The sequence below is a fragment of the Nansenia antarctica genome (genome assembly GCF_963989245.1).
Source record: "Nansenia antarctica genome assembly, chromosome: 1".
NCBI classification, from domain to species: Eukaryota; Metazoa; Chordata; class Actinopteri; order Argentiniformes; family Microstomatidae; genus Nansenia; species Nansenia antarctica.
Window position 1 is genome coordinate 11,320,332 of NC_137674.1, and position 12,500 is coordinate 11,332,831.

A 12,500-nucleotide genomic window follows, 5' to 3' on the forward strand; every position below is an offset into this window, starting at 1 on the left:
GACCACTGGCCATTCCCACACTATGTGCACAAACGTACCAAGAACATTAAAGCGAAGAATGGGGTGGTTTTGAGTTTCAGCAAAAAAAAAAAAGTTTCATTTGATCTCAACAGTGATTCCAAATGACTGATAATGGGGCTTCATGGTGAATGGGTCGAGAGGAAACCAAACTTGCACTGCACTGTAAGCACTATTCATTTGTGGTTTTATTTCTTTCCCTTTGTTTCAGTGTAAAATGAGGGGCTAACCATGACACCAAATACTGCAAACTGACTTCCTGATCATCCAATCAAATCATAGGCTAGCTAGTTTCTGTTTTGTGTTTTTTTATTTAAGCTAGCTAGTTCATTGACTTTACTGATTGACTTTGCATGTAAATGCAGGTCTTTCCGACTAGAAAAAAAAGCATTCTGGATCGAGAGAATTATTGAGAGACGAATATAACTTTTGACACAAGCTTCTGCAAAGCATACATACACTGAAGCTATAATCAGGGAAATAGCTGTACAAAACATGTAGCTAGCTATAGGCTAACATATAGAGGGAAACGCCAAAGGCAGGGTTAGCACTGCATGCTAGAAATCTTTTTTAGGATAAGACAAAGCTGGCGCGTACCTATTTTCCACCGGGGCTCTATTTCAGACCACTTTCGGTGGTGATGCACTTCCTACTTTGAAGTGAGTCATGAGTTCCCCCTGACCCAGACCCAGCTCATGGCTTTTGGCATCAGGAAAAGGAGGGATAACCCATCCCAACAGAAAGTCCCAAACCTGGTGGTGGAGCTTCCCTGAGCGTCATAGGGGGGAGCTCACTATGAGGATGCCAGACCACCTGGAGAAGACCACAGCCATGTGAGCCCGTGAAAGTCCAGCGAGGGACTACTTTGCTCTACTGAAGCAGACATTGGATGAGCATGTGTTGAGGAAGAAGCCGAGGCAGATTTATGAATGAATGAATGGTCTTTATTGTCATTGCTACAGTACAGGTACCAAACAACGAAATTTAGGAGGGGTGGCTCCCCTGGTGTTAGGAAAGAAAAAAAAAAACTGTGACGGGTTTCACATGTAAAAGCAGCAGGAGCAAAGTGCTGGGGACAAAGGGGTGCAGACCAGGGTTTCCGTTAGAAAAATTTGCCGTCGGACATCGTGTCCGGGAAGAATTCGATTTACCGGACAAACGTGATATATTCCGGTCATCATATTAAAATATAATATTTTTTTTTTTTTCAAAATCATTTTTTTTTTTTCAAAATCTAATATAGCTGTTTGTCGCGGTGATTACTGTTGTGTAGCGGCCTATATATGCCGTTTAATGTCTATTTCTCATCCGATACGATTAGATGCGAGCTATATAATATATAATAAAATAACATGATTTGACGCATGCGCGCTATGCCATGCGTCAAATCCAGCGCTGAACGGGTCCAGCGCTGAAAGGGCGCCTCACTGGGAACTGAACAGACAGCATCGATCAATGAACGGACTCCACATTACGTTAACTGAAGTTTGTTAAATTGTTTGGGATTAATGTGAGTTTTCTATTTTCTCTTTCCAGTTTTACCCTTTTTTTTAAATCAATAAAACAACGTCATTTCTATAACCAGGTCTCGCTGGTTGGGAAGGCATTTCGTTTAGCTCGGGAGTATGACAATGGGGAGAACATAACTGTTTATTGAGAAACAATTGATAGGCAGTCTGGGATACGTATATAAAGAAATACCACAATGTCTAGATGTATAACATTTTATTGAACAGTAACAGTGCAAGCATGTAGGCTTCTGGCGTGACACGGCTAGCCTAATTTCCGTTCATATGCCTTTTATCAGATCAAATAAAATAGAATAAAACTCTTTGAAAATAAATAGGCTTTAAATTAACTTGCAATGCGTATGTATAGGCTAATTTCCGTTCGATGTTACAGCCTAGGCCTATCGCCTATGCCTTTTCTCAGATAGATAGGGGATAGCCTTAAATAAAATAGCCTAGAGTAAAAACTCTGAAAATAACAATGGCTGCTCATATAATTCAGCTACTTATTAGGCCTACGTCGCTTTTTGGCAGCATTGAAGCGTGCAGCTGCGGACTTGAAATCAAAGCTGCAAAGTGTCTCTCCGCAACTTGCAATGCGCATTAGCCGTGTGACCTTGCCCTCCCCAAGGCGACTTCGGTCCGCAGTTTTAATTCGGTTCTGCAGAGAGAACACAAATTTCCCTCAAACATTACAAATAACAATTACAAACAACATGTGAAGCAACATACCTGCAGAGAAGACATATAAAACACAATTCTTCTCTGTTCTGCAACTCTTGTGAATCTGCGCGTTCAAAATAACATACAATAAATGTTCTGTTTAACATCATCACAATACATGTAAAAACAAACAGCACAGTACTACACCAACATTTTCACCCTACATTACAAGATTCTCCATACAAACAACAAAACACGAGGAGCATTTTACATAGCGCACATACCCATGAAGATGGCGGCCATGTTCTAGTACCACCGTAAGTACGGCAACAAGAGAAGGACAAAAGAACGCGCAGACCTGCAGTACACCCAAACTCCAATGGGGCTCCAACAACAACCAGGGCTGCTCAAGCACGGCGAAACTCATCTACATTCACCACAACTAAACATACATTCCCAACTCTGTTACACCCACCTCCCCTGAATTTCGCCAACCTTGAGCAGCAACTATACATTTAAATACTACTTTTTACTTTTTACACTAATACATAGGGCCGCCAAAGGACAGGACAGCCAACTTGAAAAGTATCCTATAAGGATGAAGTGGAAAGAGAGGTAAACTATCTCTCCAACCAACTACTGGCGGTAGGATGCGTTCTACACCCCACAAGACCCTATTTTTTATTTTATTTTTGTATTACTAGCCTTCAAGAGGCCACAACCTCTTATGAAACAATCAGAATAACGAACAAACCTATATGTCATAGGATGTCAGTGTGCACAGTGTATACATGCACTGAACTGAGCTTCGGCTTATCTAACTGTGGAAAGCCTGGAACACTGACCTACAAACAGCTCGAATGTTTGACTTAGTGTCTTGGATAATGTCTTGTCCTGACATAGTATAAATCAATCTGTCAACTGGTTTGATAAGGCGACCAAACTTGGACTTGACCTGTGTGACTGTACTAGGATGTTCACACTGTGTAACAGAAGCTAGAGTGTCAGTACGCTGTGTGTCACTAGCATCATCTGTCTGATTTGTGTTACCAGAAACATCAGTACAATCATCAGCGCTAACCACAAATCTAGAATCAGAGTTATTGGACTGATCTACCATTTGCTCCTCAGCCATCTGCTCGGGGACCCTCTGAGGGGCAAACGAGACTGAAGACACTACAGTGTTAGTAGCCTCTGTCCGTGAGTGGTCAGGGAATGGTAACTGGGTGACCCACTCTAGGGTTCTTCCCTTGGGATCCTTGGGCTCTGGAACAGTCAAGGGAACATCCCTCTCCCGAACAGCTCTACCCCCATACTCCATGTCTTCAACCTCCCCTCCCTCACTCCCAGGACAGGAATCCACTCTCTCCGACTCGAACGCGGTTCCTCTACTCACTTCCCCAGGCAAGGAATCCTGTTCCACTTCCGACACGGACATGTCACTTGGCTCATTTGATGTATGAACAGCAGACAGGGATGAAACTGGGTCAGAGATCACACTCGTATCATACACCGGCAGAAAGTTCACCAACAACAATAGATTACGGTGGACTACCTTCTCTCGTCCAGTGACAGTGTCTTGTATCCTATATGTGTGAGTCTCAGAGTTCCTATCCACCACAGTATATACAGTAGACTCCCAACGGTCAGCCACCTTTCTCTTTCCTCTCTCTCTCTTGTTCGCCAACAGCACACGGTCTCCGACGTCAATGGTGGGCCCTTTCACTCGTCTGTTGTAGAGCTCTGTGTGACGGTGCTGTTCTTTTATGACATGTTCCTGGGCTATGACCATAGCTTCTCTCAGATCCTTCGTGAGAGACATCACATACTTGTCGTAGCTGACCACAGCTGGATCATTCAGGACTGTCCGGAAGAGTATATCGACAGGGAGACGAGGAGTACGCCCAAACATCAGATAGAAAGGTGCATAGCCAGTTGACTCATGCGCTGTGCTATTGTACATGAACGTCAGAGTTTGCAAACGCCTCGGCCAGTTGATTTTTGCCTCTGGTTCAAGCGCTCGGATCATGTTACCGAGAGTTCTATTGAAACGTTCCACACTACCGTTACCCATCGGGTGATACGGGGTTGTGTGCGACTTTCTGACACCGGAGACTCTGAGCAGCTCACTCACTAGTTGACTCTCGAAGCTAGCTCCCTGGTCGCTGTGGATACGTTCTGGGAACCCAAAGACGCAGAAGAACTTGTCCCATAGAACTCTCGCCACCTGTTTGGCTGACTGATCTTTGCAGGGGAATGCCTGGGCCATTCTTGTAAAATGGTCAGTAACAACTAACACATCAACTGACTTGTTCCTTGAGTCCTCCGCTGACCAGAAATCAATGCAAACCAGCTGAAGTGGCCTGGTTGATGTGATACTCTGCAAAGGCGCCCTCGCAGCAGGTTCAACAGTCTTACTGACAATACACCGCTGGCAGTTACGGACGTAGTCTCTTACGTCTCTGTCGAGGTTGAGCCAGAAGAACCTCTGTCTGGCCAAGCCAAGACTCCTGAACTGACCTTGATGGCCGGCATGGTCATGAACACCTCTCAGAACTTCAACTTTCTTAGACTCAGGAACCACATACTGGCGGCGTTTTGACTTCACAACTTGATCCCTCGAGACTCTGTAGAGTATCCCATTGCTCACAACAAGTTTCTCCCAGTGCTTCAGGTACCTCATGACTGTGACTGATTCCTTATCTCTCTCTCTCCTGGAGGGTCTCCGATGTCTCTCCACATAGTACAAGACTCGAGAGAGAGTTCTGTCTCTGAGCTGTTCATCCCGGAGTTCCTTCTCACTGTAAGCAGGAAGTGAGTCCTGACCACCTGGGACTAACTGAGGCAAATGGTGCAAGACTGCTACAGCACGCGTTCTTGCTCCGACCTCCCACAGATCGTCATATGACTGTAGAACAACAGACACTTCATCCATCTCCATAGACTGAGCGTGGACATGCAGAGGTGATGGGACACTTTGAGCGTAACTCTCTGCCTGGCGTGGAGTGTCACCACTATCATTGGACGACCGGAAGGCGTCCTGTACAGAAGCACTCGACACATCCTGGACTTCGGAGAGGAGATTCTTGTAGGGCTCTTCAAGTAATCTGTGACTGACTCTCTGCTTGACGAAAGGCACACGACTCAAGGCATCAGCGACAACATTCTGTGGGCCTGGCACGTACTTGATGTCGAAGTTATAGCTCGCTAACTTAGCCACCCATCGTTGCTCGCAGCAGTCCAGCTTGGGCTTCGTCATGATATGAGTCAATGGATTATTGTCCGTCCAAACAGTGAAATCATGCCCCTTCAACCAATGGCTGAACTTGTCACAGACACTCCACTTCAAGGCTAGGAATTCCAACCGATGGGCTGGGTAGTTTCTCTGAGACTGAGAGAGGGACTTGCTGGCGAATGCGATTGGCCTCGCTCGGTCTTCACCCTCTTGGATCTGCGACAGGACAGCACCGATGCCATCAAGGGACGCGTCCGTTGACAGCATGAAGGGACGGCTGAAATCAGGGTGAGCCAGGACAGCCGTCTCAACCAGCGCCGTTTTCAGCTTCTGGAAAGCCTGCTCCGTTTCGGGGGTCCAGTCAGTAACCTTCAACTTCCTGCTTTGTGACCTTTGTTTGGACTGTTTCACCTTCCCTTTTCTCTTCTGGCCCGTCAACAGAGAGAAGAGAGGCTTTGCAATAGCGGAGAAGCTAGGCACAAAGTGCTGGTAATAATTGATCATCCCCAAGAAAGATCTGATTCGTTTCTGTGAGGGGGTTACACCGTCCGCTTCCATCAGGTCAGCACTTGTCATCTTTGCGATGCTCTCAACTTTGCTGGGATCAGTCAACACACCGTTGTCATTAATTATGTGGCCGAGGAATTTGACGGATTTCGCTCTCCAAGCGTTCCAGAGCTGTCCTCTCATCAGGGGCGTACACCAATAAATCATCCAGATAAACCAGTAAGCTCAGATAGTTCTGGTCTCCGAAAATGCTAGTCATCATACGCATGAAGCTCCCAGGACTATTACAGAGGCCCTGCGGGAGGCGATTATACTCATACAAGCCCATAGGTGTTGTAAAGGCAGAGTACTTTCTGTCATCCTCGTGTAGTGGCATGTTATAAAACCCTGAGGTTAGATCCATAGTACTAAACAAGGAGTTACCTCCAAGTGCAGCTAAGCAGTCGGCCTGGTGAGGGAGAGGGTGAGCATCCTTCAGGGTCCTCTTGTTCAGCCAGCGAAAGTCTGTACAGATACGGAGATCTCCGTTCTTTTTCCATACAAGAACCAACGGAGATGCATATTCACTGGTTGACTTCCTGATTATATCTTTCTCCTCCATCTCACTCAGTACTTGGCGCAACTTCTGATACTGACTGGGGGGCACTCGTCTGAATGGGAGCCGGAATGGCCTGTGATCTGAGAGGTGAATGCGATGTATGAAGCCCTTTGCCTCTCCACAATCCAGGTGATGGCGTGAGAAGATGTCCTTGTAGCGCACAACCAGGTCAGCCATCTTGCTTCTACACTGTTCAGACACGTCACAGGAGTGTATGTCGAGCCCACTCAATCCCATGTACTTCAGTTCCTCATCAACAGTGCGGGCCGCATTTTCACTGGACGGGGTTACTTGACAGCAACTGAGTAGTGGGACCTCAGCAGGTCCGGTCTCATCCATGTCCTCGAGCGCAATGCAGGAGAAGACGTCGGCCAATTTAGCATTGCGTCTTACCAAGACGGGCCTGTCGGACGAGTTGATCAGCTTCAATGGAACCCATCCGTCTCCCCACAAAGGAGTAACAACTCTGGCCACCAGAACCCCTCTTGGAGCTGAGCGACACGATGTGGGCTCTGTCATCACAGCGCTACCAGGAGACACAATAGTGGACTTGGGTAGCTTGCCCCACATCAGGTACTCCCGACCAGGCTCAAGACACACGGCTGAGTTGCACCTGACTGTGCCTATCTTGTCAGGTATGACGTCACCTCGCCAACGGTTCAGACCAGCGAGCATCGAGAGAAACTGTTCAGATTCTGGATCGCCAGCAGGACAGGGCGTAGACACAGCCTTCCAGTAGCCATCACATTGCTTATACTGCCGGAGGATATATTTAATAACATTGGTGCCTAGTATCAACTCATCATGCTGGCCTTCAACTACCAGAGTGGGAACCATAATCCTACAGCCATACACCTCCATTTCCACGTTGAAAGCTGACTCAGGCTTGACACGGCGACCACCACAGCCAACAAGCACCACATTTGAACTGAACTGGTTATGTTCTGTAGCAACTCCAACCTCTCTAAGCTTTCCCTCTGCCGTCTTACTCATTGTACAAGCCATAGACCCACTGTCTAGCATAGCATTCAGAGTCACTGTATTACCAACTGTCACAGGTGTGTAGAAAAGGCTGTCACTACCACTAATTGTATGCGTATTCTGATAAACAATATCTTCAGAGTTATCACTTGAGCTTTTGAGAGCTATATACACTGTCTCAGCACTAGATTCGTCCTCACAATGGGAGTTTACTTGGCGACCTATACTTTCTCCCTCTGAATACAGGCCACCTAGTTTCCCTGAGGCTGAGGTGCCCGGGACGACCTGGTGGAACACTCAACTTTTGTGTGACCTGGGGCTAAACAGACAAAGCACAGCCTCTCTGACATGCAGTGTGAGATGGTAGTGTGTCTACTGTCATCACAGACTCGGCAGGCCTTCTCACGGGCGCCACCCTGGTATCTTCCGCCACGAGGAGCACTGTCACGCTGCTGCACTTTCCCCATCATCTGCTCCAGCCTCTCCACAATGCGAGCAAGAATCCTGTCTTCAGATTGCTGAGTGTTCTGGGCCACAGCAGTCGCGGAGGAGTGGCACGGAAGCTGGCCTAAAGCATGGTCCTGGGAAGGAATGAGGGTAGAAGGCGGACACTGTGTGTGGTACACTGGACTATGGGCAGGAGCAGGGGGGTACTGGGTGGAACACTGCTCAGACACAGACTGAATCGAAGGCTCTGGATGAGACTGCACAGTGTGGAGGGCGGTGGCATGGCTCTTCAATGGCACAGAACTACCGGTCCTGCCAGAGGCTCTCAGCTCTCTCTGGTAATTATCAATCTTCAACTGTATGTCTCGTGAGCTCCACTCCTCAATAGCCTTGCATTCCAGAATACGGGATAGTCCAGAGTCCGGGCAATGCCTGACAAACATCCGTGCTACCTCTTCACCTATGTTCTCCATCCTCCTACCTTGTCTGCGAAGGCCCTCACCAGCTACATCAGCTGCTTTGTTGATCCTCAACCAGTAGTCTACAGGGTTCTCATTGGGTCTGGGTAGAGTGGCATAGAAATCTGACAACGGGAGGCATGATGACACATCACTGAAGTACTTGAGAAGGATATCATAGATGAGATCAGGGTTCTGCTTCACATCAAGTGTCTGATCGCTACGCAAACCAACCCTCACGACATCCTTTGCCTTACCCATCAGCCTTGCCAGTATCTCCTCAGCCTGTTCATGCATTGGACATTTCTGCTTTCTCAGATAAGCTTTAGACATGTCAATCCAGTCCTGGACTGAACACTTATCAGAACTATCACCTCGGAACATTGGTGGTTCCCTGTCTGATTTTACATTCACAGTAACGCGCGGAACCTCCTGTCTAACAACATTAGGATCAGTTACAGGATCTGGAGGCGATGTGCAGTTGAGGTGTGCACTGCTCATACTACTTGAGTGAACTACACCAGCTGAAATTAACTTGGTTACAATGGACTCGCCAATCTGAGCACCTAGCTGACCCATCATGTCTGAAAGGTGATGAAGAGCTTCAGTGTCATTAACACTGGGTGTGGATGTGGGAGGAGCCTCCCCTGTAAACTGTCCGACAGCAGCACAACCTGGGTCCTGACCTGACCCTGTGCCTCTACCACTGTCAGTAAACAACTGGGAACACCCCACCTCCCTACTATTGACAGCACTGTCAATGTCAATGTCACTGTCACTGTCAATGTCTATGACAGCACTGTCTGCTCTGCTCTGACATGCCCCCCATGCACCCCTCCCCATAGGCAACACTGGACTGGCAAAAATCTCATCATTAAAACCTGGCCTCTGAGCCATAGTGGTACAGACTTGCGTTGTGTAATATTACTGAATGAAAAAAATAATAATAATAATAATGTTTAAAAAAAATATATAAAGTTACAGCAGGACATAAAAACCAAAACAATCAAAGCACTTTTTAAACTGATATAATCACAGACCTCAGACTGAATGACCATTTACTATAATACTCTGACCACACTTGATCTATCACACTAAGACCTGGCATCCACGCAGCATCCACGGAGATCGGCGTTCAGCTGATCTTGAGATCGACGTGTCACGGCACCAGTGTAACGATGGTCAAACAGCCAAACTTCTTTCATTCAATTCTTTTATTTGACCTGCAGAGAAGACATATAAAACACAATTCTTCTCTGTTCTGCAACTCTTGTGAATCCATGAAGATGGCGGCCATGTTCTAGTACCACCGTCTATGTATATTTCACGTCAGGATAATTTGTTTACAGAACGAACACAAATTTCCCTCAAACATTACAAATAACAATTACAAACAACATGTGAAGCAACATACCTGCAGAGAAGACATATAAAACACAATTCTTCTCTGTTCTGCAACTCTTGTGAATCTGCGCGTTCAAAATAACATACAATAAATGTTCTGTTTAACATCATCACAATACATGTAAAAACAAACAGCACAGTACTACACCAACATTTTCACCCTACATTACAAGATTCTCCATACAAACAACAAAACACGAGGAGCATTTTACATAGCGCACATACCCATGAAGATGGCGGCCATGTTCTAGTACCACCGTAAGTACGGCAACAAGAGAAGGACAAAAGAACGCGCAGACCTGCAGTACACCCAAACTCCAATGGGGCTCCAACAACAACCAGGGCTGCTCAAGCACGGCGAAACTCATCTACATTCACCACAACTAAACATACATTCCCAACTCTGTTACACCGGCACACTGGAGACGGGAATCAAGCAGGCTATCTTGGCCAGTGTAACCCACTCTGGGTAAATTTCGCTGAAGTCTCGGATGAGGACTTCGCAGGCTGTTGAGAAACGCAAGCCCCCATAACCACGAAGCGCTGTCATGACACCGACGTTTGCGTATTACTATGGTGGACGGGTTGGCAGGGTTGCCAGATAGGCATGGGTTACCGCCGAATGGGCTACTGTGTTTAAGCGGTAATAGACTGGTTAAACTGTAATCCCATCTGGCATCAATCCCATGTGGCACCTGTGCGCTGTTTCGCATAGGCCGGCCTACACATTAGGAGTCATCATCATGCCGGTGTCAAATCATATCATAATAAAAGAAATACATAGCCTATATATTCGTCTTTTTTAAAATAGAAGGAATCAGAATGTGAACTTTAGCGAATTGTATTCAAAGGGAATTATTTTCACCGGACAATATGTCCGACGACTTTTCAATTTGTCGGACTTCAACAACTTTTACCGGACAAAGACCGGTAATTATCGGTTAACGGAAACCCAGGTGCAGACATCACTACCTTCAGGCACCTGGCACCATGGAACACGGAACACATCACCAAGCTGGTGTGCCAGAACACAGGTGGAAGGACGTCCCTCCTAAGGCGATCCAGTTAATCTAACATTCAGAAATCTGACTGAAAGAATACACATATTCAACAGATGAGGCAGAGGTCTGGAGATTCCGGGCAAACAAGAAAATATCATCTGCATAGAGTGGGAGACACAGATATAATGTCATAGATAATAATAGTGGAGAGAGAGGAGTGGAGAGAGAGACAGTCTTGATGTGTGCCCCTAATTAAGGAAATTGACAGAAAAGAGTATTCCCAGTTAGAACCATCGCTGAGGGGTTGGTATAAATGATATCAATTATTATGTTTATAAAATGGTAACCAAACCCCATATGGTGGAGGACAGTGCATCAACTCTGTTGTTCGTTCGCGCAGTCGCGCACGGAACCACTTTGGGATATGATTGACCAGGTAAGCTAGGGTGCTAGCCCCCTCAGTTAATCTTTCATGCCAGTGAAACGCAGGTTATCCCTCCTGTTCTTATCCTCCAGATTAGCTATTTTGGTTTCTAGCTGGCTTATTTTGTCTAGGCATAGTGTTAGGGTTAGAGTTCATGTTGTCTAGTATTTTGACAGCTTGTTGTGAGTGTGTGAGTGTGTGTCTTTATATCATCTCTATATCATCAGTATTGCATGTTATGGCTGTCCGCGTGCCATCTATCCTTTTGTCCAGTCGGGTAAACCACTACATAGATTTCACACCTGCCTTTCGGAAATGTTTCACCAGCATTGCGTCAATGAGTTTGGCCAAACCCAAGGAAGAGCCATCTCCGATCTTGGCAGCAGCCGCTTGTTGTAGTTGACGCATAACCTTCTTCTCTGCAGTTTTCCATGTAAAACAGACCATACTGCACTACTGTAGAGGTTGTGTATCAGCTGTAGGCAGCATACTCATTTTGTCGAGGTTAAATAACAAAACAAGGGGGAGGAAAGTTTGTGGGAGAAAACTAAGCCAACATCTTCACCGGAACTGGAACAGCTAAACAACGCACACAGAGAACACACACACAGCTCTGATGATTACCTGACGTGACTTGGAATATTGGCAAAGGTGAAGATAGTAGATAGTAATGTTTTGTTTAGAAGTGTAGAAATGATTCTCTCTCATGCAGAATAATGCAGCATATAAAACATCTCAATCCAGACAGTGAAGTGTCATGTTAGCAAGGGGACCCGACTGTGTACAATCACCAACTTTGGAGACATCCCTCCTCAGTACTTTGAGACTAACTTGTCAAGCAATACTTCTGAAGAGTCCATGTCTTTCCATTACGACAGCTTACAGTACGTTGATGATACTGTGCTGTTTGGTTGAGTGGCAGAAACTGTCCTTTCACAATTTCCACCTCCTACCCACTGCCAGAATGGCTAGATGCTGTGTGTGTGTGTGTGTGTGTGTGTGTGAGTGTGTGTGTGAGTTTGTGTCTGTGTGTGTGTGTGTGTGTGAGTGTGTGAGTGCGTGAGTGTGTGAGTGTGTGAGTGTGTGTGTGTGTGTGCGGAGCTTGCTGAATGTGCTTTATTCACTTTTCTAAACGGTCGGCAAAGTGAAGTAATTCCTTTGCGGTCAATGTTATAAATCATAGTGTAACTACGGAGCTAACACATCACAGTGCACAGTTACTACGGAGCTACATTTATATCTGCAGTACACAGAAC